Here is a 27,587-nt window from a genome sequence, read left to right as displayed (position 1 = left end):
GTGAAAGGTAAAACACATGATGGATTCTCAACCTTGCAGAAAAAGAAGTGAATGGATATCCAGGCATTAATGTTTAATTACTGCATGGGTTTGATTGTAGTAAGCAATGAAAAATCACAAAGTACAGAATGACTGACATCATGTGTTAATTATGGGGGGCAGCTAAGGGAGAAACATGAGCAAAAATGCAGCTCATTTGAAAAACAGAGGAATTGAGGGGAAAAGACCTAAAATGAGAGCTCAAAAAACCTCAAAATGACAGGACTTAATGGAGTTTTGGGATTTCTTCTTAAATAAAACACATAAAGATCTCTATGATACAACTGCAGCTGCATCTTCATCTATTCAGTGCGTGACTAGGTCTTCTTGCCTCTGTCCAGCTATCCCCTTCCACAAGTCAGAAAATTCCTATGTATTCACATGAACAGCATTCTCTATGTCTGACAAAACATTTTCTAGATGTATATGAACAGCCAGAACCACTGATGCATTCGCCTGTCCCAGAACAGCCAAAAAAATTTGTACTCTACCACAGCAGAAACACGTGTGTTTTTTAGAAGGATCCTTCTCACTGGAACCACAATCCCGTCTGGGAGGATCTGATACATCTGGGAACGTACCTTCCAGATAGTAGTGCATATACACATATATAGGAATCAAATAATCAGGCACATCAGATGCTTTCAGTATGATCTCCCCATGTTGTATGGCCCATCACATATAATCTCAGTCAATAGGCCTCTATGTCAGTGAAAGGCCTGCGCACAAGTAATCTGGAAATAAATTAACCTGGAAATTAAAATGGAATTTTGTAAATCCTAATCCTATGGCATCATCACAAAATCAATGCTTTTTCCCCCATGTACTAGCATATGAAAAGGTTACATTCTTGCAGCATATTCTACGTACTGCTGGCTTGGTATCTACTGATGGATAGCTTATCAGGTATCTTCCTTGAGAGTGCAGTGACTGCTGCCTTAAAATGCTCACTAAATGCAGACCTTCATCAAGGTGAGGCTGTCTTCTGTTTAGCTAAAATGATTATAAATGTTTGCTTTTGAGATCATAATATCTTCTGTATCAGTTCTCCTGCAAGTACATAATTAACCTGTCAGCCCACCCTGCAGTAATAAGTGTGATAGACGGGAAATATATTAGGGAAGAACCCGTGTGTGATATGCTTGCAAGCCTTACTTTATCCTTCAAATATTTTTCCTTTAATTAGCACTCAGGTAAAGTCAGACCTTAATGAATTAGCATATAACTGTTATCAGTAAACATTATTTTTTCATTCTGAAATGCTCAGTCAGATGAGGTACAAAAGACCTGGGTGTACCAGGGTGGGGGGTTTGTGAGGTGGGAAAGCAACTTAAGATAGATTGATACTCTTTGAAAAGTCCTGAACTTAGAGTATTTACAAAGCCTTTCTTGATAAATAAGATGTAGCATGAACTATGAAGTAAAAAATCCTGAAGGAGTAAAATTGACAAAAAACATTGTCTCAAAAATGATAACCTTGGAAAAAGAAAGTGCTTATGAAAATGGTTATGTATATGGAAGATAAACTAAAATTCTAGCTGTGACTTAGACTCTGTCACAACTCCTGGAAGGAAAAACAAGTATTGGGTGAAATTGATAATCTAAAGGTAACTGACTGATGTGAGAGTTTGTATCTCTTGCTTTTTTAAGCACTGTAACATTCAATGTCAAATTTAGATTAGATACTAGGAAAAAGTTCTTTACTGTGAAGGTGGTGAGCCACTGGAACAGTTTGCCCAAAGAAGTCTTTCTTGGGCTTTATTCCTCTCTCTTTTCCCTTTTCATTATTATTATTATTATTAAGGGGTTTTTTTTACACCCATGAGTTTTACCTCTTTTTTTGAATTCTTCTCATTTCAGTGAGGAAAGGGTATGAGACAGCATGGTACTTAGTTGTTTGGGTGTAGTTAAAACATGACATTTTCTAAAAAGGGATGCTCTCATCTAATTATTGGGAAAAAAATATGCAGTGAAAAAAACTCAGAGAATCAAATTTAAGATTTTAGTTTGTTGGTGAGAGATCTGTATATGCTGCTGTAGGCAATGCCTTCTAGTGATAGTGAGTATAGTAGACATAAATAATGAGAGACAAGGTCAAGTCATGTGGGTGTTGAGCCACACTAGGATGGCTACACTACCACAAAATAGTCCAGATGAATATACACAATTCTACACTACATTGCAACAAATGGACTTTTGTATCAAAAAAAACCCCAAAAAACTTTCTAAACTTTTACAGTGAATGTGGAAAATATGTCTTTCTGACTTAAGTCCTTCAGGTGACTCTTAGGTCTCCTGATGACATGGTCAGCTTTCCTTCTAGCAAGACATTGTAACTTGCAGAGCAGATATTGAAATTCTGTCCCTTCTACAAGGAATGGTGGATGATTCTCTGGGTTGTTGTACATTTTAGTACACCAGCTGAAGTGCCCATTCCTTATAAGACTGTGTTAGTTCTGTCATGCCAGTCCAGGCTACCTTTTATTCTTTCACCTACATTTTAAAGAAGGCAGTAATTGTTTAGTCTTCTCCTCTAATAATAGATAAAAAAACCCAGTTCTTTCAAATATAGATGTTTTAGCTATCCCTGACAATATTTTCCTGATCAAGGAAAAAATAAATATATCTCTACAGCTTTCTAGAGAATATATGTCATATTTTGGAACACTTGGCCTTGGATAGATGTTATGGTGTTTTTTGAATGAGATTTTATATCATATAAATACATGATAATTCATCCACTTAAAAATTGTGCTAGGTAAAGAAGATCTTCAGCTTTATCTTCAACATCATATGTTTAGCAGTTATTGTCATCTCTTTTCACATCTCCTTTCTAGACTGTAACTGAGAAGTTTCACTAAACTGGGAGGAAAACTATTAAAAAACTCTCCATTCTGTAAAGACTGTCAGAACAGAGTCTGCCAGAGAAACACATCAGACACATCACACAGAGACTGAAAATCCTGAGACTGGAATTCATGGCTGGGTTCCCAGATGCAGCTGGGCAATGTAGAGCAGTCTAGGCTTTCACAAGTTCTGTAAAAATGACCTTTCTAAATCTCAGCTGTGCTGTTATTGCAGTATAAGAAAAAAAGGAGTCTGAGAAAGGCAGAGAAAGTCAAAGGATGCTGGACAGGGACTTCAATAAATCTGTGCCTCTGCAAGGATTTCTATTGGACCTACTCTTCACTTTATGTATCTCTACAGCAAAAGAACCTGCTAAGTTCAAGGAGCTTTGAGGACTAAAAACCATTACCTAGAACTGATGTCTTAATCTTCTTCTCAAATGGTTTGTCTGCAAGAATAATGATGAAAAGGAGATGAGCACCTCATGTATATTTGTTACAATTAAAAAAGGCTTGAATTACAGGAGACATAAATTTGGTATATTCTAATCAAAGCTACAAAGCAGAGAAGAAAGAAAATAATAGTTTATTTTTAGCTATTCCTGTTACTAAAATTTGCATTTGAAATTACAGAAGGGGCAGTCAAGAGGTTGTTTTTTAAGACTTCCCCAGACATGACAGGCTACAGCAAATGGATGGATGACTCATGTGCCTTCATATGACACCCATTAATTTATACATAATGTTTGTCCTCCAAGGTGATTTTATTTTTCTTTTTATTAATCCTTATTAATATTAAAGAGAGAATAGTAAAATACTTTCTTTTTTTTTTTTTTCCTGGAATGCATAAATGCTATAGCTAATCATTTCCCCACAATTATCATAAAACAGCAGTGACATTTTCAGCTCTTCAAAATTATGCAAATTATTGAGTGGGTAAGTACAGTAGCTCTTTTCTCTATTAGAGCACTGCTGTTTAAAGTGGTATTGCATGTCAAGGAGGGCAAGGTGTGAGTAGTTTGATTAGAATTATCCACCCTCCACCACATCTCTCTCAGCTTCACACATCTACACAGTACAGAAACCCACTGTACTTTATTAAATCACATTTGCATTTGCAAATTCATGGAGATGGGCTAAAAAACAAGAAGCATCCAAAGGAAAGTGGGCAATCCAGATCTGCCTTGTTTTTTGTTCCATAGCACCATCATTCAGTGCACAGGTAGGGAATCTCCACACTACTCTGTGTAAGAAAAGAAAAAAAAATAGGAGATGAAGATTTGCATTTCTAAATCTAGACTGGATTTTGAACCTAGATGTTCATTTTGCTCTTCATAAGCAAAATTCTTTATCTTCTTGAAAGTTATATGGCCATGGAGTACAGTTGAGTTGTGGTAGAACTGAATGAAAAAACAATAAAGAATGGATCTCAGTGTATTCCTCTTCAGCTCAGTCTTGGAATAGTAACAATTAATTTCTATTTACCTGGTGATAAGTTTCAAACATTACTTATAAAAAGAATTTCCACTGTTTTCCAGCTTAGCAGGCTTAGTGCAGTAGTTCTTACCAAATCTCCCAAAAAAGCAGTGACTTCCTTCTCGCTGTTCTCTTCTGCAGTGCCTTAGTTACCCAGCCTATGAACATGCACAGCAAAGCTGCAGCTCTAGACTGCTCCACAGCATCCCAGTAATGCTCACCCTGCTTGGGCTCTCCCATCTGTTTTCTGGAGTGCTTGTGTGTGTTTGTTTGTTTAGAAACCATCTGCTGTCTCGTACCTTCCTCCTCAGCTCCAGCCCTGGAGGAACAGTCTAACTTGAGCTCACAGCACAGCTCTGGAGTTCCAGGCAGTTGTGTGGGAGCCTGCTGCCCAAAGCCCTGCATGGCCTGGTGTGTCCACAGCAGAGAGTGCAGCTTTCTTGAGAGGCTCCAGAATGAAGAATGGAAGTGCCCAAAGCCCTGCATGGCCTGGTGTGCCCACAGCAGAGAGTGCAGATTTCTTGAGAAGTCCAGAATGAGGAATGGAAGTGGTGCTAGAGTGAGGTTGTGCCTTAGGGAACAAGCCCTGCTCATTAGCAGCACTCTTTACCTCAAGCCAGTCCTGCTCCTGGCTTTGGAGTTAGTTATTTGAGGGTGTCTCACTGACATTCAGTATGCAGCACAAACATGCTTTTAAATTGAATATTATCAGAGATGGCATTTCCATCTCAATTTTTTAATAGGATCTAGCACTATTGGTCCATTCAAGAGACCTTTTAGGTCTCTTGTATATAGGTAAGTCTACATACAAGTAACAGCATGAAACCAAAGGAAGTCAAACATGAAAGCAGTGAATTCTTCATTTTTTAAAAATTAAATACTGGTTGCTTTTCATGTCCTTCTAAGCCAGTTAAGTGGAAACATGACTCCCCTGAACGATCTACACGTGAAGGCTCAATGCACATTGCTACTCTCTCTTTCAATGTTTCACTGAGATTTTAAATTCTAATAGCTGAACAGTTTCATTTCCTTTCTAACATTTAGACAGAGGGTTTTTTTACAGCTTTTAAATAGAAGAAATAAAGCCAACTATATTCTTATCTCCTATTTTCAATTTAGCTTCAGAAATTAAAATTTCTACCATATAATTGAACCAAATTTATCTACAGCTTTCCTGTGCTTTTCATACTGTATACCCATGCTTCAAATAGAAATTCAAGGCTATGATCAAGTACAAATTTTATAATGCTCCATTCTATTGTCATTGAATGGAGCATTATAAAACATTGATGTATTTCTTCATTTTTAGCTGTTTTTTCCAAATGGTTTCATGGTCACAATGGATACCTATGAAATCTGTTAAAAAAAAAAAAAAAAAAAAAAAAAGAAGCATCCCTCCTTACAAAGTGCTGCTGTAGTATTCTTTGCCAATTCTTTGCCAGTCCCAGTCACAAATACAGGCTGGGCTGCAAATGGATTGAGATCAGACCTGGAAAAAACAGCTTGGGGATGCTGGTTGATGAGAAGCTGAACATGCCCTGGTAATGTGTGTTTGCAGCCTGGGAAGCCAACAGTGTCCTGAGCTGCATCAAAAGCAGATTGAGGGAGGTGATTCTGCCCCTCTGCCCTCATGAGACTCCACCAGGAGTACTGCATCCATCTCTGGGACCCCCAGCAGGAGGAGGACGTGGACCTGTTGGGATGAGACCAGAGGAAACCAAGAAGATGATCTGGGGGCTGGAGCACCTGTCCTATGGAGACAAGCTGAGAGCTGGGGTTGCTCAGGCTGGAGAAGAGAAGGCCCCAGAGAGACTTTATGGCACCTAAAGGGGGTATAAGAGAGCTGGAAAGGGACTTTTTACAGTATTGACAGGCAAAGCTGATAGAGAGTAGATTTAGATATGGACATAGGAGAAAGCCTTTACTGTGAGGGTGGTGAGGCCCTGGCACAGACTGCCCAAAGTCCTTGACATCCCAACCCTGGAAGTGTTCAAGGCCAGCTCAGGATGGGGCCCTGGCTTTAGTGAAATCCCTTCCCATGGCAGTGGGCCTGGAACAGGATGACCTTTAAGGTCATTTTCAACCCAAGCTGATCTGTGAGTCATGCAAGTAGAATCCAATCTTTAACATAAAGCTCTTCTTGTATATGAAAAAGTACTAGTTTATTCAGGAATAATTAATATAAAGAGAAAATAATTTTGCACATTTTTATAGAAACATACTGTACATTTTAAGAGTTTTGGGATGTTCTTTCCCTTCATTTTTCTTTCTTCTATGTTGAAAATTAAATTCTGTAATAGAACTGTCAAGCCGAACATTGATACATGCTTAAGGGAGAATATAGGGGCCTTATTTGCATCTTCTTTGTGTTCCCTGTGTTATCCCAACAATTTTCTGAAATAGTAGTTAATATCTGCCTTGCAGCCATCTCCTGGCCTCCCCACCTCCAAAGCCTTGGCTGCTGAACTTGAGCTGAGTAGAGACACAGAGGCGACAGACAGCAACATCTGAAATCCACAGAAGAGCATCAAGGCAGGTTTAGGTGAGTGAATGAAACAGCACCAGGGCTCAGACACCAGGAGGTTCAGTCATCCATACTTTTAACTTATTAACCAGCCCTTGGCATGCTTTTGTCCAGGTCTGGGTTAGCACTATCCCATGGAGCTCCCAGCGGTGCTCAGGGGTCAGAAATAAGCAAGGGCAACCCCCATTAGAGAGCTGAGACACAAGCTCCTAGTTTTGGAAGATGAGAGTTTAGTAGGATAGATGGAACTAGATGGTGTCAGTCAGCCTCAGGGTCAAAATAGTGTTGCCCTTACTATTCAATTTACTGGTATAGATGCTGCCTCAGGCTCCTGTCTATTTCCAGACACAGAAATAAATTCTGTACAAGCTTGTCTTTTCCCTATGATAAGGACAAAACACTGCTGTTGATGACATTTTTGTTATGTGTGAAATTGGCAGGATGTAAACAAATGGGAAAACAACAGAAGGTATTGTCCAGGCTCCATCACTTGAAAGCTGGTTCAAAGAAAAAAATTTGCTGTGAATAAAGAACTTTTGAAACCAGTGATATGGAAGCTTGACTACCCCTTGCAGACTGTTCTTTGAGCCCAATGTACATAAAACTGCCATGTTTCAAATGATAAAAACAAAAAATATCCCTTTTATTTTTTTTTCTTCAGTCTCCATCACCAGGAGTATGCACTCCATGGAGAAGGACGTGGGATGCTTGTGCTTTCACCACATCCTGATGCTGCATCTCTCTGTCCACTGATTGTGCTGGAAGTAAGGTTACATGAACCCTCGGTGTAGGCACCAAGAAAGATAAAAAAGACAAGCAGTACTGTTACTGATATCAGACACACTTTAAGACATCTTGGTACAGCTACAAAGATCTTCAGTGAATGGAGGGAGAATAAAAAATAACTGAAAATATATCTGTCAGAAAACATTGAGTTGAGGGCCCAGAAAAAGTTCAAGACCCCAAACCCCAAACCTTTAGAGAACAGTAAAGACTTTTGGGGGCAGGAGAGGATGGGGACTACTAGGAATATTCTCTATGTTTAAGAAAAAGGCTATAATTGCTCTTTTGTGTCTTATGACAAAAGCATTTATCCCAGAAGTATGCTGGTTCAGATACTTTCTGAAATAATTTAATTTTTCACGAGTACTTAGAAATAGGCAGAAATGTTCTCACACATTTAATTCTTTTTTGGGGGGGGGGGTGTGGGGGGGGTGGATTATATTGTCTGGAATTTACATTTAACGTCTCAGTTTGAAAGGTACTTGTGTTCTTTTCAGGAAAGCAGAGTGTATAGCACTTGGATTTAACTTAGATTCAAAGAATATTTTACCAAATAGGAGCTGTAGTAGCTCTGACAAAGTTAATCACTCAGCCCATAGAAGTTCAAGCCTGATGAAGGAATTTAAAACAACAGATGTCTATTTTTACTTTTATTTTTACTTTTGACATGTGGAGGAGAAAAAATAAAAGAAGAAAGGCAGGAACTCGGTTTATTAAAACTTATTAAGTTGGTCTTACAAACCTAGACCCTCACTGATGTTCTAGCAGTGAATCCACCTGCTCTCCAATACTGTCTGCCCTTGTAGGCACCCAAGATTTAATCACACATTCTCTGCATCATCCCATTGCTTTTCTTCACTGAATTTATTGGGAATGCATTTCCCTCTGACATTGCAGCTGAAGTACCACCATATCTAGGTGCCTGGGTTACACATACAGCAAGGCTCTTCACTCACTGCACACCATAAGGAAAAATTCAATTTCTTGGGAACCATGTTCTAGGCCAATCCTCCCTTTTTGCTCCCAAATGAACAGGAAAATAAAGTACTTCACCAGATCATCTTTTCACTTTATTCCTTTAGTCAGTTTTAGTTTCTGCCTGTAAGAAGCAGATAAACTTCATGAAGAAAAATCAAGGAAAACTCCAAGCTCCATTCAAGGTTTTTCAAAAATGTTTACCTTTTAAAAGTTCCATGATACCCTGTATGGACTGTCATACAAATTTTGGACTGAAATGCTACAATAAATTTTTGTTAAATCAACTTCTCCTCAGATTCAGTGAGTTAGAGATTGAAATCTAACAGCCTTGGAGAAAAATATTTAAAACACAAAGAAATGGAAAAAGAGCTTAATGCCATTTTCTGTTAAGTCAGGTTTGTTTAGCTGACTCTTCCTCCATCCTGAATTTTTAAAATATGAGTAGACTAAAGTATTTGTTTTAAAATACAGTATTGCCTTGATAAAATTATTGGGATTTTTTTCCTTTTTTGTGATGTCCTAAATGGTTCTAACCCATAGCTTAACCCATAGATTCAGACATGCCATCATTGGTTAAATTTCTTCATGACTTTGCAAACAGCTACAGCCTCTTGTGGAGACATTGCGCAGACTCTGTAAAACAGTGCTAACACCTGAGGTTATGTCCCAACCCAGCACAGTGGCATTACCAGTGACCCAACGCAGAGAGCTGGGGAGAGGTAGGTGTTTTCTTCCTAATGAAGGACTAAAAAGTGATCTTACTCAAGCTGCCATTACACCATTACAACTCAGTGGGCTTCAGTGGAAATCCTCCTGGATTATTTCAGATAGATTAAACTTAACTCTCTTAATGTTATAATTACTGAATGTGGACATCCACAATTTTAAAGCACCTTGAGAACATTAGTTGAGCTCCAGAATCTCTCTTTCCATGGTTTCCCAAGTGGAAAATAAATTAATATGGTTTATGGACATTTAAATCATCACCCAGGAATATTCCCCAAATTTGTGCAAAATCACACAGCAAATCACCATCCAGGTCAGATACAGAACCTGTTCTCTTGAGCTTTGGTACTACACATTTTATCCTCTTTTAGAACAATAGACTTAAACTCTTACAGATTATTACTTTTATCTTAAACAGTCTCTTACCTCAAATGGCTGCTGAGTTCTCAGTCGGGCCATTTAACATAAGTGCCTGCTCTAGTTATTCAGTCCATTAAAATAGAAATCAGACTACATTACCCAGAACACACTTAAGCCTCCCACAGCCTGCTCAGTCACAGAGGCACTCTGCCAATAAATAAACTCTCTACAGTGTCCCCTACTAAAACCATTTAGGAGTTCTATGATAAAATATATGAATACATATGTTTGTACAAACCCAACAGCCAATATCTGAATCATAAGGTAATTTAGGCAGACAAGCACTTGCTGATGCATGTTGGGTTGGATATTTCATTACCCATTACTAATTCCTGGGATGCTGTTAGCAAGCTTCCTAACTTCTTTCTCTGTCCACACAGTTCTTTGCTTTGAAAACACAGATATTATTTTCTTTGGCTGTAGGATATTTGTGCTTTTGAAATTTATCTGGCCATGGGATGCACAGGATGTTTTGTGTGTGTGGTTCTTGGACACATAAAGACAGTTAAATCACACATGAGCAAGGTGGGCAATTCCCTAACTAATAGATAGGAGAAAAGACCAGTGAAAAAATCCCTAATGCCTGCTTTACTAAATTCCTAAGCTAAGTTACTTTTTATCTTTGCCAGCACTGGAGAAAGTTCAGAGCTGTGAGAGGAGGTAGATGGTGTGAGAAATGATATGTTTAAAATCACATAGATGGCTCCTCAAGGCTAAGTCACAGTTCTACCTTCCCTGTGGAGGCAGCGGAACCAGCAAAACTGATTCTAAAATATTCTTCCCCATTTCTTCCGTCCACCACTTTTGCTTCATCTGCTGCCATGGCATGAACATGACAGCCCCAGGTCTTTGTCCTGAGAGCAGCAAAATGAAGATTTGCCTGTATTGACTTGAACTGACTCTAAGCACACCTTTGCTTAGTAAATTCAGGAGTCAGTCAGGTAACACATGTGAATTACTAGTCCACAGTCCTGCAGGTAATTGAATGCCCTCAACACTCATATGCAAAATGTCTGACTTTGCAAGACCCGAGCTCCATAAAAATAAACATAATCAAATTCAGACAGCATTTGCTTGCCAATTACTGGCAGATTTGTACCATTTATGGTCAGTCCATTATGACACAGCTCTACAAATTGAATTTGATACAGAAAATGTTAAGAAGGAAGGATCTTTGGCTTCAATTTATCCAGAACAAATGGGCAAATGGAAAAAATCAAATCTGAATTTGTAGTTACAAGGCAATTTGGACAAATGTTAGGCTATACTGCCCTATCTGTGGAGCAAAACATGATCCAAACTATCTCAGTGCATTGAGATTATATCATTTGATGACAGCATCTAGAACTGTGGCAGCACAAGCAATCTCGTGTTCAGGACATTTCCTGAATTTTGGTCAAAAGCTTTTTCTTTTTTTTAGCCCAAATATATTTGTTGGTTTAGACTGCACATTTACGGTGTAAAAATGAAACAAACTGTCCTAGATGGGAGGAAAGATGCCTGTGGTATAATTGATTTGCCAATTGCCTTGATTACTGTAGAAATGTTCAGCACTTTTTCCTCCTCAGGGAGATTTTATCTTGAAAAACTATGCCAAGAGACAGACACACTTGTACAAGTTAATCTGTATTTTATAATGGATAGGATTTTAAAATGCCCTGTGAAAAATGTGGTATTTGCACTGTATTGTCTCTGTCTGGATGCCAGGTACCCACCAAAGCCTCTCTGTCACTCCCCTCTGCAAATAAGCAGGAGACAGAAAATGTTATGGAGGGTTCATGGGTTGAGATAAGGATGGGAAGAGAGATAATCTACCGATTACCCTAATGGGCAGAACACATTTGACATAGGAAAATCAATTGAATTAATTACCAATAAAAATAAGAGCAGGATAATGAGAAGTAAATATTAAAAACAACCCTCTCTCACCCCTTCCTCCTTCCCAGCTCCACCTGTTTCCCCAGAGGTGCAGGGAGACAGGGGGTTAGGGTCAGTTCATCGCACATGGTTCCTGCTGCTGCTCAGGGAAAAGAGACCTTCCTCAAGGACAGCTCTCCATGAACTTCTCCAGTGTATGTTCTTCTCATGGGTTACAGTTCTTTCTGAGCTGCTCCAGCATGGGTTCCTTTCTGCAGGGTGCAGTCCTTCACCTGCTCCAGGGTGGATCCCCCACAGGGTCACAAGTCCTGACAGGAAATCTGCTCCAACATGGGCTTCTCTCTCCACAGATCTGCAGGTCCCTGCCATGGGGTCACAGCCTTCTCTGGGCATCCACCTGCTGCTCCAGGGTGGGGCCCTCACAGAATGAAGGTGGATCTCTGCTCCCACAAGGAGCCCCATAGGCTGAAGGGGCACAGCTGCTTCACCATGGCCTTCACCATGGGCTGCAGGGGAATCTCTGCTTCAGCTCCTGTTCCTGCTTCTCCACTGACCTTGGTGTCTGCATGGTTGTTCCTCCCACACATTTTCACTCCTCTCCTCTGAGCACAATTACAGCAGTACAATAACGTTTTTTTGCCTTCTTAAATATGTTATCACAGGCTGATTGGCCCAGCCTTGGCCAGAAGTGGGTCCAATTTGGAACCAGCTGGCATTGGCTCTGGAGGACAAGGGGGAAGTTTGTGGCAGCTGCTCACAGAAACCACCCCTGCAACCACCCCCACTCCCAAAACCTAGCCACACAAACCCAAAACACTACAATAGCAACTTAGTTTGTGGAAGAGGTTGTAGCTTTAAAATAATTTCCCTTCTCTAGAATAAAAAAATCCACCTCTTTCATCCTTTCCTCATTTGAGTGAATGCTCCAGGCCCATTAGTTGTCTTCATGGCCCTTTGTTGTACTCTCTCCAGTAGTTCCATATCTTTCCACAGAGAAGAGGAAATTCACACAGCAAAAATACTGTTGTTCTTGTGAGGACCACATATCACATTTGAGAACTGACATAGGTCTTCAGATCTGTTGTATGGATTTCATCTCATCCAACTTTATGGATAGGATCCTGCTTAGACTACTGACATCTAAATTCAAGTCCACAAGGAATAGTTTAAATGCATTCTGAGAGGTAGAATGCAATAGCTTAAACACCTAGGACCTAGAAGACCCTACCTATCTTCATCTGTCACAAATTCTAGAAGAGGATATTTCTTCTAATTCCCTTCTCATATGTGTTAGTCTGGTGTGGATGCCTTAAATACTTTGGGGTGGTCTCAGATGTAGATGTGTGGTTATTAACTGTAATGGAATTATAGTGCCTGCAGACTGCTAAAGGTAGGTGATTTAATCTCAATCTGCTCACTACTGAAATCAACAGTAAAGACATCGTCACTGATGATAGTTACTCAAGCAATCCTAAAGGGGTATTTTTCTATAGTCATTGGAGAAAATCTGGCCATTCTAGCATGTAATTTTTCTGGTATTTGCCAGGAAGTGACTCCCTCCTCCTTTAAAAGGACACTTTCATATTTTGTTGGAGAGATCCTGTTTCTTATTTCAACACCTGCAATGTGCATGGGAGCTTCCACTTTACAAAACCATGTCAGACTGGCTTTGTTCTTCCAGAGTTTGCTCAGCTGCACATTTCACCGGGGCTTGTAAAAGCCCAGCAACTGCTTGCTGCTCAATGCTGCAGTTTGAAAATCTTCTCCACTATTTTCCCCAGTGAATTTTAGAAGGCTGTTGCCATCCTCTGGCACTCACAGGAAGGTGTTTGAAGGAAGGTCAGCTCCCAGTTGTTTAAGTAGGGCAAGTCAAAGCAAGGTAAAGGAAGGTCATCCAAAGTAGTGGAGACAACAATTGACTGGAAGTCAGCAGCAGCATAACCCTGCTCCAATCAGTATTGTCTCTGAGCTGAAGAGCTTTAATGAGAAAAAAGGATTATTAACTTTCAAGTGTTGCAATGACAGCTTGTTTATCCCCTGTGGACACATGGTATGCTCACATGGCATGGCAGAGCACAGAACAATGTACACTTAGCCAGGTGCTAAGTACAACATCTCCTTACAATTCACTTTGCCCACATCCTGACTGAAGGGTGGGCAAGAACAGAGGGTTTCTAGCTAAAGTGAATACAGTGTAAGGTCATCATTAACCCCTCTGTGCCTATTAATATGATTTACAACAATGGACAAGTACAAGCATCAGCAAAACTTCCATGGACAAATTATAATCCATAATAAAACTGTACAGAATACAATCATTAGAATTCTGGGACTGGTTTCAAAATATTTAATTTTTAAAGTTTCTAAAGTTGACCTTGAAAATTCCCCTCTCCCCTTGCCATCCCTTCCTGTGATCAAACATTCTCAGTCATCACAAACTGCACACATCACATGAATTTTCCCACATCTCATACAAAAGACAAAGTCACCTTGCAATTTTAACCTCAAATAAAACCAACTAAAACAATTTCCTATTTTCATTGCCACCAAATTTAACACTGAAAAGAGAAGCTGACAACACAGGAAGACCCTTCAGACCTCCATTGTATTCCTTTCCTTTCTGACCCTTTCTAGCTCTGTTTAGCTTTCAGTGCCTTCATCTCTTAAATATGATTTATCAGTCCTCTTTGCAGTCAGCCTTGTCCTCTTCACAGCAGAGTGCCATTTTCACAGAGTTGTCCTTCTGGGGGAGTAGGAATCCTTATCACAGACCTGCAAATAACTTCACCACTTGATATTAAGAAGTTCTGTTAAAGAGATACAAAATCCTTTTCTTTAGAGAGAGTATTTTTAATCTTCTTTTGCAATTGTTTCTCACAGTATCACCTAACCTTTTCACAACTTGATGTGATGGGGTGGGAAAAGGGACACCTATAAGCCAAATTTCCAGATGAGCACATTTCACAGTTTTCTATTCAGTTGTAGCCACTGGTCTTCATCACACCTGAGTTCTAGCGTCCTGCTCATTATTTCCCCTGCCAGTCAAGAACAAGAAGGATACAAGTACTATTTGCCTTCCCTGACAAGTATGAAATAGATTCCAGTGGAGCATGAACCTGACAGAAGACTACAGACTTTGGGTTAGGTGAAGACATAGTGGGACTGGACATCAGAATGTACTGTCAAGACTGGTCATTTGCTAGCTAAAGAGAAGTGTGTTATAGCAGTGGATATGTTTAGATATAAAAGGAAGGGAAGATAGGTGTGAAAGTTACCTTAATTTCATTTCCAGTTATAGTATTGGTGGGAAATGTCTTTCAGTATCCTTCACTGTTTTTTTAGAAATTCTTGTCACTGAAACACTGATAGTGTTGTGTGACACACTCTGTGCTCTATTCCCACTGAGAACCTGCAACTTTCTCTTTTCCTTCACAAAATTTACCAAAGATTTGTATCTAAAATTTTGCTACTTCTATCTCACATTATTAGCACAAAAAATTCAGGACCTGGATATACTCAGAGACATTTAAGAAATTCCTCTCTTTGTGACATTGGTACCATTGGGCAGATAAAGAAAATGTATAACATTTAAAAAGTATAAATAAATTTGACCTACTCAGTTTCAAAACTGGGGTCCTGAAAACATCTACTTGTCTTCTTTCCGACTTCTAAAAGTATCTGATTTCCCTGATCATGTACTTCTTAATGTTTTGGGGGGAAGTGAGAAACTAATCTGATGTGAAAGTTCAGTCAGGTAGATTCTCCTCTAAAGTATCTTAATGTTTTCAAATCTGCAACTGGATTCTTCTCACATAGAATATCTAGAAATAAACCACCTTCTTATTTAACTAAAGTCTCTTTGCTACTGATGGAGTCAAGTACCTCTACAGGCAGGTCACTTCATGCAAGGACATCCCTTATGAATCAGTCTGTGACAATATCTGTCCTCCACTGGATGAAGAGAGAAACAGAGGCATGAATTCAGGAAGAAGTTCAATGCAATATAATGTTTTTCACAACAATAGTGTTGCAAGGTATATTAATCTTCTCAAGCTCCTATCCTGTACCATTTCCCTCCTTCATATGCACTGAAAGAACTGATTTTTTTCCAAATTTTGTTGTCGAGTCCATGCTTTAAACTCAAGTTGATGATAAACCAAATATTTTCCCAAACCATAGACTTGGACTTTCATAACTAACTTGTAAATATTTCCATGAGATAACTCTTGCTAATGCACACACTACACTACTAATCAGAAAATTTGGCAAGGAGTCTAGAAGTCCTAGGAATCATATTTTTCTCTAGCAGGTTTATTTCTGATATCTTTACCTCACTGTGTCCAAAATCCAAATTACAAAGTTTCCTTCTTGTCCAGAGTGGGGACATTTCTACCACTATAAAAAAAAATCAATATTTTTAAAATGTTCTTTCATTAATAGGAAGAGCAATGTTTCTATGTGCTGACCAATTTTCCATGTTTGTTTTTTTTTTTTTTTCAGGGGGGCTGGCATTTGATCTTTTTGTTTGTGTCACCTACTTTCCTCAAGATTAATAAGGTGGCCCAATTAATGCTCCATTCTCAGAACCAGGCATCCTGAAGTTAAAAATATCGAGCTTTACAGTTCTGTAACTGATCTTTTTAGGCTTACCCTGCTTAAAATAGTCCATTTATAATTTGCTAATGTGGAGCCAAGTTTTCAAACACTTCTCCAATATTGGGGTTCATCACTGGAGGATGAAGGAAGTCTGCATCAGGCCCAGTGTAACTCTCCAGTTTGCAAAAAAAGTACTGCTTCTAATGAACACTAATTATAATTGGGGAAAGATGAGCTGTGGATTCAACAGAGGGGAAAAAGGCTAATGCTTTTAAAATGTAGCCTGATTAATGAGGCTGTCATAGAACTTATTTATAGGTATGCTGTACAAAGTATCATAATCTCTGGAAAGATTTGCAGCAAATTAAAGCCATCAAAGTTTAGAAATCATAAAACTGATTTGACTCCAAAGGATATTCTGTACAGACCTATCAGGGGATTATAGCTGAGGCAGAGAAGTTGTGAAGAGCAAGTGTTCAAGTGTTCTTAAACTGTTCTGGGGTGTGGGTCACATTTCAACTCCCTGCCTCCTTCTTTCAGTCCCTACTAAGTCACACATGGAATATTTCACAACTAGATACTGGTCTTTTGTAACAGAAGCAATTGCCTTCTCTGAATTTGTATTAAATTTGGAGTGGCATTCAGAAACTATTTAATATAATATTAACTGGTTTTAATGTAAGATAGCAGATGGAAATGCAGAGGATCCTGTTCCTTGCTAGGCAGCTCTCTATGGACCTCCAGCAAGTGCTTCATGAATCACTAATGGTGCATGGTCTGCAGTAGGGAGCTATTGATTTGAAGAAATCCCAAGTAAACAGATAGACCTTGTACTATATGGTGAAGGTCACTAAACATAAGAAACAAAATTTTCCCTACAGCAATGTGCATGGAGCATTTGGTATCCTGAAAGTTTACCAAAAAAAAAGAAATTAATAAAAGTATATTTAGGTTGTTATATGTAGAGTAAAGGAAGTGCAGACAGAAACAGAGGCTCAGACATAGAGGTGCAAGACACAGATCATCTGGGAATTAGCAGAGAAAGGAATCCAAGCTCCTTTTTTTTATGAATGACAGGTCCCTTTAATATAAACAGTTTTTAAATCTTGACTCTAAAGGACTAAAAAAGTCATCCAAACTAAGACAAATGGAGAGGGGGACAGATAAGGCTGTTTTAGTTTAAATCTGCATCATACACAATACTCTACAAATGTTAATGCGTACTTCTGAACTTTTAAGGAGCAGAAAGGAAAAAAAGTGTAATATGGCAGGATGGTGTGTGAAGTTGACTGTCTGGATATGTTGCCAGACCTGAAAAAGGAGGAAAATCACCAATTATTACAATCTCTCCAAATTTAATACAAATTCAAGAAAGAAAAGACTTAGAAAATATTGATTTCTCAGCCTACCATAATGTCTTTGGACATCAATATATTGTTTGATGATACCAGTGTTTGCCTTTTGCTCCTCTCACAGCTCTATGGATGTTAACTTGCAGGCAGCCTCACTGGCACAATAACGTAATAGCATATAGGATTTTGGCTATACTGAACACTGGATAATTTTGATGACTTATAAAATCCTTTAGCCTAGAAGTGCTTTATTTTCAAGCTCCACTATAATTAGTTACAAAGATTATTTGGGTGAGACATGAGGCGAAACTGGAAGGTTGTTGTTAAATGAAATCAATTTCACCTTCTTTTTCTCTTGCTGTAATATTTTCTTTTAAATCTATAGTGAAGAAACAGACTGTTTCAGACAGTCATTTACCAACAAGGACTTGTTCAGTAGTTTCAATATCACGTTCAGGAAAAATGAAGAGATTCAGCTGACACCAGCCTTTGGTTGAATAGTTCTCTATGTGTCTCTCCGGCTGTGTCTCCACCTACATTACACATTCCAAGCATGGCCAGCTTCTTCAGTTTGAAGGAAGGCACAGTTGACCTACATAAACTTCTCAGGCTTTAACTGAATTTTGAGCAAAGGCAGCACATCCCACCAGCTCTGTTCAGACTCCCAGATCTGAACAGCCTCATGCATTACTGATACTACATAGTTTGCAAGATCAAAAGAATAGGGATGTACCTCCAGAAAACCTGGTCTGGTTTTATAGTCCATGAATTCTAAAACAAAGGTCTCAAGAAGGAATCACAGTGTATTCCATGGTCTTAAGTGGGATGGCCGGAAGAAGCATTCCAGCAGAAGAGTAACAGAGTCGAGGTTTTAGAACTGTGCCAAAGAACTGAAATGTTTTTAGGGATGACACTGACATGGTAACTAACAGAGAAAAGGAATCCTCACCTACTTGCTCCCCTCTGACACATAGTTCATGAATGTCACAAGTATTCATACTCCAGATTCTGAAATTATTATGCTTTTCTGTTCATTTGCTTGAGTGAAACTTGACATATACAAAAAGACTCGAGAGGGATTTGTGTGAACATTTCACACACGTATAGAGACAATGAGAAAATAACAGAAAAAAATTTAAAGCTGAAAAATGTGCCTTTAACAATCACTTAAGTCCTGACTAGAAAAGATAGCTGCTGAAAGCATATCAGTGATTAGTCTCTTGACCTTTCTTCAACTTGAAGTCATCAGCTATTGTTCGTCACTGATAATAATAATAACCTTTATTTTGTGAGGTGACTGACAGACAATCCTTAGAGACTACAGTCTTTCACAAGAGCAACCTGCTTAAAAAATAAGTCATATTTAGTAGGCTCAATACAGTGAAATTAATTCAGAATATTTATATCAAATATTAGAAACACGCAACACAGTCTATGCAAAAAAATAAAAGGAAATAGAAAAAAAGAAAGAAAAAAGGAACATTCAAATGACTTTCAAAGGAAGAAGCTGAAGCATAAGTTTGGGCAGAAGAATGGCAGAATACTAAAATTTATTTCCCCTTTACCCCAATTTGTTTTTCAATAAGAAGGTAGAAAATTTCTCAATGTGTTGTATTCCTTTTTTAATTTTGAGAGGCTAAGAGGAGGGAAATCCAAGACTCTATGAACTCTCATAGGGCTATCTTTGACAATGGCCAGTCCTGAATCCTCAGATATGAACATTATTATACTTCATTTAGGAGGAGGGGTATCTCCCTAATCACAGTCAGCAATCGCCTCATGACCTGAAGCTGCAGTGGCTGCCCTCTTCACTTTTTCCTTCTTCCAAGTGTAATTGCATATGTTACTCTGGACCAGACTTGAATGAAAATCCCTTTCAGGAAAACCCCAGGAGGTGGAGCCAATAATAGGGTAGGTGGCTCTCATTCCTCAGAGTCATTATTGAACCAATTGGACAATACAGTGTGAGGGGTCACAATGAGCAGTGCACTCTTCTGAAGGAATTGTAAAGCCAAAGCCCTGAATAACTCTGGGTGTTAAACAGAGGGTTTTTTTTTTCCAAGAGTGAAGACCTTGCTCCATCAAGACCTAACCTGAATATTGTACTTAGTCTTCTGTTAGTTTAGTCAGCCCCTTGGCCTGTGTTAGTAGTATATGGGAGGTTTATGTGTTCTCCTACACCGTTTTCCTTTCTCACTAAAAGGAGCAGAAATTCACCAGTGACATTTTCATTTGACAGAAGAATTTAATCCAACCAATCCAATTATTAAAAAATTACTATCATATTTTTCCTGGAGGGCTGCAGAATATTTGTCCTTAAACTCTGTGTGCTTTCTATGTTCCCTGCATTTACCACTGTTACCTGAAGAACAGAAGAACCAGCATGAATACTGGGAAGGTCAGGAATTGTTTAGAGACTCATCTGAAGAAATGTCTCCTTTTCCTAGCAATAAAAGGCAAAATGTTTTGAATTATATGAAGCCAGAAAGGAGCTAAAATGAAGTTACTAGCTGTTGACATTTTCTTAGATTTTTTTCAATTATCATGAAACATTCATTGAACAAAAATAAGACCATAAAAGATAGAAGAACCTGATAAATAAATACCATGGGAATTTAAAAACTTTGAAAACCTCAGCCTAAGTTTTTAGTTTGAATTTGGGGTTGGGGGAAAATATGTACCAGCTGAAAGGGCTCAACACAAAATAGTCATGTCTGAGTAGTATGAAATATATGAACATATATGACCGCTATAAATATGTCAGCACTGTAATCCTAAATCCACCAAGTCAGAGGAAGATTCAACAGTCAAATGTCCCATATCATGTGGCTTATGTCAATCTCCTTAGACTATGACAGTTGAGGTGGTCACTGGACAGATCATCCTCACTCAGGGACTTCTGCCACTGGCTTTATGCAAGCCAGTTCTTGGTGCCTTACTTCCCTTGTGTGCAAAGATGGGGGCAGTTTTTTTCTTGGAAGCTGTTTGGAGAGCTACTAATGAAAGCAGTAGACAATTTTGTTGTTGTTGTTGATGTGGTTTTGACTACAATCTAAACAGAAACACTTTTCATTCATGTGTAATTTACTTTGAAGAGTCAGCCTCTGTTTCTAGTTACGGATGATACGATAATATCAGACATCCAGACTGTAACATTTTTTACTGTAGAGAAAAATCCATTTAAAAAATCCATTTATAATGTTGCTGAAATATAGCACTCTTTTTTTCCCCCAACTCCTAAGCTTTGAATACACATGGGAACTTGAGAGATCAGATCTAAATAGAGTGGATCAGCAAAATGTGGTAGAGTCAATGAAGTTATGCGGGTTTACATTATCTAAGAGTATGGCCCAAAGTGATAAGGACTGGCAGGAGAAAAACTCCACATACTATCTCCCCCTTGAAACACATGCTTTTAAAACTGCTGTAAAATATTATTATTTCTGCTAAATATATAATATATGAAGGATATGTCAACTTTTCATGCTTCTATAAAGATTATGCAGTTTTAAATGTCTTTTCCAGTCAGACCTAATCTACTCAGCCCAAAGACAAGCTGTTACAGTTTTATAATGTACAGCACATTTTTGTGTTTCTCTGTGTGTGTACTTGCATGTATGTGAACAAGAGAGAAATGCACTTACAACTGTGGAAAGCCACTAATTAAGCAAATTAAAGCACTTTTTTTTTCATTAAAACCTCAGATATTTTCTTTCTGCCTTTTATTGTTTATTGGAAACAGCCCTTTCTCTAACATTACCCACAATGGATTTTACAAATTTTGTGGCTTATGTTGACTGTTTTGCAATTTATACTAGTGTGTAAAATATTCCCAGCACATACACTTAATCAAAACAAGCCCAATTAAGCTCAGTACTCCAGATTCCACCTCATTAGCTTTCTGTTCCTAAAATATAACAGATGTGATTGCTGCGGGCCATGAGTTAAAGACGAATTTTTCTGCTAAGCACTTGCAATACAACCTAAAGTTATATCAAGATTTAATTATTACTTTCATTTTCATGGCTAACTGTAAAAGTTCATTTTTCACTTAATAGCAATTGTATTCCACTCCTGCATTTTACCCACTGTTACAGAGAAAAGTATCTAAAGCAGGAAGAAGGAAGAGGTCAGGGGTCTTATTTTACTACTGGCCTTACATATTGAATGTGTGACTTCACAAACTTGCAGGGCTTTTACCCATTCTAAACTACTGGAATTCAGAAAGGAGTCAGGATTTCAGCTTGCAGAAACTTCTGCCTACAACCTCAGTGCAACTGTGTGAATGATATTGCAGCATGTTTACTTGGCGTGCTTCAAAAAGATAAAATGGCTTAGCATGCAGCAATAGATGTCTAGTGCTCCCCTCAAGCAATTCTTGGTACTTCTTAGCTGTATTTTAACTGTTTAGAACTACTAGCTTCTATATAATATCCAATATAAGGAAAAATATTATCCCTTTTCAGTAGTCAAAAGGCCAAAGAGGATTATTACAAGACTGACAGCAGGGATATGAAGGAAAGCTCTGCCAATTGTCAGTAGCTGTATTTCTTTGTCAGTACCCCAGTGGCAAGCTGCTGAATGTCTCCCACACTTTGTCTTTGTTATGGGAACTCAAGCATCTGGTGGATCAAAAATAATCTAGCCAAACCAAAGCATATCCAAGAATACTCCAGATGGGACAGTCTGACTTGTCTGTGGCACAATTCACCATGGAGGTTTCCAAATGAGCTTTCAGCTTCCAATAAATTGAGCTTCTTTACAGATCCTGTACTGATGCATAACTGACACCACCCTCTCCCCTGATTTTCTGGAATACTCGAGAGTCTTGTAGGTAAGACCCACTTTCTCAAGCTGTTCAATTTTTCAGCTACACTGAGTGACCAAGAAGACAACAGTCCCAGGCTCTGTGCAGAGCAAGATCCTGGTGCAGTGAAGCCAACTGTGCATAAAACTGTGCACATAATACACATTCATTCTTGCAAAAATGAACATAAACCAGTTGCATTAATATCAGTAGCAATACCACAGGCCATAAAAAGGCCTTTAGGTATCTTTTTTTTTGGCATAAATTATTACATAATGTACAAGGCAGGACTGATGATTAAAACTACACAAATGACCCAATTCACTACTCTTTCCACATTTCTGTGTAGGGTGATTTTTTTTAGAGTGTGTGGTTGCTCTCTCAGCAGGGTGGGTATCTGAGATAGCCTAATTGAAGTCAATGGAGCCACACATTGACATAAAACTAGTGTACTTAATAGGAGGTTAATGCTCAGAAGAAAGGAGAAGCCAAGCTTTGTCTTGAAAGATTTTCTCATGGCTGAGATCTCCTCTGGTTTGTACATTCCCACTACATTATTCTTTCTTTTCTTCTCCTTAAAAAATTCATTAAAAAAACAAACAAAGAAACAGAAAAAACCTACCATGTTCTCTTTGTGGTTGACACTGAAGACATAGCTTTTCTGTTTGTTAAAATGTGGGAAAAGGTAAATAATGAAAATTTCTAGTGAATAGTCCCTAAGGTCTTTATTTATGGATCCCTGGCACAAGTACACTGCAGATAATAGTCCAATTTAATATTTATGATGTGCTAGGTTTCTCTGAATATATAAATTTGGCAATTATTATGGGAGTTATCCCTTATTTATCTCCTTTTGACTTTTAATTAGTAGGATTGCATTTAATCATTAACAATCTTCTCTTCCAAAAAACACCCTACCTGCTAATTCCTCGATAAACGTGTCCCCATTGTGTCACTATTTTCATTAGAAGATCTTTCTTAGCTGTTCCATTGAGAAGCATTCATTTAAAAATACTAGATCTGCAGATGTCTTGAAGTGACATATCACTGACTGGACATATCACCCTGCAACCACTATACTGTTATGTTCCTGTCAGCCCTTAGCAGACCAGGCATTAGGGCACTCACTAAGGTGATCAATGGCCCCTCAAATCGTAGCACCCTTTTCAAAAAACAAAGAAAAACACTGTATGTGTGTGAGTGGATAGGGGAGTACAAAGCCTGGCATAGTCTATTTAATTAAACATAATAATACTCAGTGTAAAGATTATGCCTCTTTCTTTGATGATATAAAACAGTGGCACAGAAATTATACCTTTGTTAAAAAGTTCTAACATTAATCAAGTCGCTTCCATGGAGAGATGAAACTACAAGCTCTAACATGTTAACATTCAGCAATGTGTTACTAATAGCATCATTAACACATACCATATATAGCAGCACAGAGTGCCTTAGTCTGAGCTAGTGCCAAGTCCCAGTTTGTCAAGTTGGGACACGGGAATGGCAAAATAATTTCATTCACTCCACCACCTAATTAAGATGGAGCTAAAAGCATGGAAGTTGAGAGCCTTAGCAGGTCTGCTGTGCCATTCCTCCAGGGTGGCTTTGTAGGGAATAGTAAAAATACTTAATACAGTCACCGTTGCATGTTAAATGATTGTTAGGGAATGGAAGCAGTACAGGTTGAATCAGTAAAGGGTGAACACTGCCATCATTGTGCAGAATGCACTCCTCCTCTCCACCTCATCTCTGCTCCCATGTTTGCCCATACTGCTATAAAATTATTACTTTTTTTAATACTGGGAATCTTGACATTTACTTTAAAACCAAGCTACCTTCCTACAATGAGCTGTTATCTGGTGCACATTATACAACTTTGCCCTGAGAATGTGAAGGGGGAATTAGACCCACTCATCTATTTAGGTTTCCTAGCAATTTCCATTATGAAGGAATCCTGTGGTCTTCCCATTTGAGGAACATTTTTGATACCCATCTTAGCAGCAGTTCTTAGCAAAGCAATGACTGCTGTGTCCAGCTTCTCACAAACTTGGCTCACTAGATTATTTTCTGACTTTAAATTGATGTAATTATTCTCTCCCAAAATCTGATCTGTAGAAACACATTTATAATACACTTTGACCAGCAACATGTTTCTCTACTACCTGCAGCAAGCTTGCAATTACAGCAACACTATTTAATTAGGTCCCAGCCCTGCATGCAAGCCCTTAGAGTGCTGGTGCCAGGAGTCAGCTGCAAAATATCCTGTATCCAGTCAGGAAGAGAGAGAATCAGGTCTGCACAGTGACAGTGTAGTTCACCCTGTACCAAGTCTTCACGTGATTGCTGCTCAGAATTCTGCCCCCAGTTAAGAAAATATTTGAGCCATTTGCTTTCTGATGTTATCCTCTTAGTATTGGCTTACCTGACAATGTGCTAAATTAATCAGGTTTCAAAAAAGCTGAGGTACAGATATGTTAAACTAATCACCAAAAAAATAATTCACAGTAAGACTCGTTCCTTCATATCCCCTTTACCCTGTGTATTTCATGTTGTTCAGTTCCAAGTGGGTCTTTTTTATTATTTCTTTCATTAATGTAAGTCTTGATTAATATTTTAAAAAGTAAAATTTTTGAAGGATACTTCATTTTGTTGATATGGTCCTTGCAGGCCACTGGAACATCACACAACAGCAGGGAGATCTGGCTCTTTTAATTTGTGTTGATTCTCTCATTTTATTGTTTGAACAGTTTTCTTGCTTCTCCCACATCCTTCTCATTTGTTACCCCATTTCTAATTATGCATTTTTCTGGTTTGAAACCAATAAAATCAGAACAAAAATTAAAGCTTAGCAAATAATGTTTATAGGCTAAACTTAAGAAGGCAAGGTACATGCTCAGTACCTTTTTTGATACTTTAGCTCCCATAAGATTTTCTGGTTAGTTTTGATGATATCGCTTCTCAGTGCAGTAGCTGACTAAGAGTCACTTGAAACATAATTTCCTGTAGTCAGGAAACTGGAAAGTTTGCAACAGAGCAGTGTATTTTGAAACAGCAGCCATTAATGCCAAAGTCAGTGCTGGTAATATTTGAAAGCTTGTGCTCACCTATGTATCCTTAGGGATGTAAAAGAGAAAAAGAGATTTTCTGCAAATCCATTCCTAATTTGTGATGCTTATCATCAAAAAACATATGGCCAGATCAAAAGGCCAGATCCTAAGCTGGTGCAAATGGCCAAGCAGCACTGTCAGCAGGGATACTGGATTTATAACAGCTGAGTATTTGGCCTATTTGTAGTTTAGTATAAGAATTATCTGACTGAGAGTACAGAAGTTATAACAAAAAACACCAAGTAATAGTCTTTCAGAAAGCCATCACACATTTTTCAGAAACTGAAGATTCGCAAATTTGTTAGTGTCTTTGGACCAGTTTCTTTTTCAGTTCAGATCTCATATTACCCATATTTTAGTTCTTTATAAAAATGAAATGCACTTCATCTCTTTCTAGACACCAAATAAAATAAATTTAACTGTCATTAAGTCAAAGAGAGCCATTCTGCTATAAAAGAATAATCTGTCTCTCACTTTTTCAGACTTAAGAAGTATGAAAAGAAGCTGCACTTAAAAATAGGCCAGGCAATGTTAAGAATATATTGTTGAGAACAATCTGGCAGTGGGAAAGAAGAGAATAGCCTGACCCATCAGCTTTCCTTCCATCCCCAGCTGTTATAATTCTCTAAGTGCTGAGAACACACAATTTAGTAGTTTCGGTGTGGAAACTAGTTGTTTTATTTTTTGCTGTATCTCTAATGCAGCAATATATATACACATATATTTGTATGCATGAGATTTACATTACAGACAGACAAAAGCAACTAGAGGGTGGATTCTCACTAACAATTAGAGGTACTGGTTGCACAGGAGGAGGTAACCTGTTGGATGTACATTGATGTGAAATAAAAGACTTGCATGAAGAGAATGCAGATGATATGACTGTGGTTTAACAAAACAGAGACTGGAAATGGTAGGAATGGAGAATAGAGCTGGTTTTGGTACTGCAAAGGACTGGCAGGTGTTTAGATTTAGAAAGTGTCATTTTGACATTGTGGAGACTGAATAGGAAAAGTGACTCATACTACCAACCTCTGAATATCTTGATCAAGTAAGCCATAATTACTGCTGGAAAAGAATGATAGGAAAAGGAGTTGGAAATAACAATTTCCTGTAAGAAGGAGAAAGCAAACAAAGTATAATAATGTCACAAATTTGGATTATCTTCAGCCCAGAAGAAGCAGCAATAAAATTTCTGGGAGTGAAAGTCATCACAGACTGGATCCAATTTAATTCTTAAATGCCTAAAAGCTTTAGCAATGCAACCCCCAGTGCTAATGACATGGCTCTGTGACATCCAGCACTTCTGGTGGGCATGCAGGCACCCACTGCAGTGAACAGGGGCTCTCAACAACCTCAAAATAATGACCTCTGTACAGAGGCAACACAAACACACTCATTCACCAGCCAGTTGGAAAATATCAGTTTCTGCTCCCAGGGCCAATCCTGTGACAGAATAAAGTGATGATTGGACATAGAAACATTCCAACACTCCAGCCTTTTTTCTCTGAGGCAGCACTACTCAGAACTGAGGTGCAGAGTTACACCACTATTATTTTTCCCTTTTCAGGCCAGGAACCCTTGCAAATCATTTACACACACAGACAGAGCTTCAAAGAGGAAAACAGAGCAAGAGCTTCTTCACTTTTTTATGAACATAAAGCATTTCACAGGTAATACTCTTCATCAAGCAGAAAAAGAAATTGAACTTGGGTGACCTACTTAATGACTGAATGCTTTAAAAATACCAGGCTTGTACCCAGCAGCAGATGGAGCACTGAACTGATTAGAGGGGCTGGTCAGCAGTGGCAACACTTCTATTGCTTAAACAGAAGCCTGCTCACCTGGATGAACATCTGGAAGTACTGAGCAAATGTACCAAACCATCTTGTTCAAAGATATGTTGAAGGAAACCCAGATCTCTAAAACATACATCAATTCCTTCCATACTATATAAAAAAACTATTAACATCTGCAATTCCACTTTGTGGAGGCCCAACCCTCTCAGAAGGTATCTTATACAGTGTGTTCTGCAGACAGTTGATGCAGAGACAT

This window comes from Zonotrichia leucophrys, chromosome 3, assembly GCF_028769735.1.
Source record: "Zonotrichia leucophrys gambelii isolate GWCS_2022_RI chromosome 3, RI_Zleu_2.0, whole genome shotgun sequence".
Taxonomy (NCBI): Eukaryota; Metazoa; Chordata; class Aves; order Passeriformes; family Passerellidae; genus Zonotrichia; species Zonotrichia leucophrys.
Note: the sequence above shows the minus strand (reverse complement) of the source record.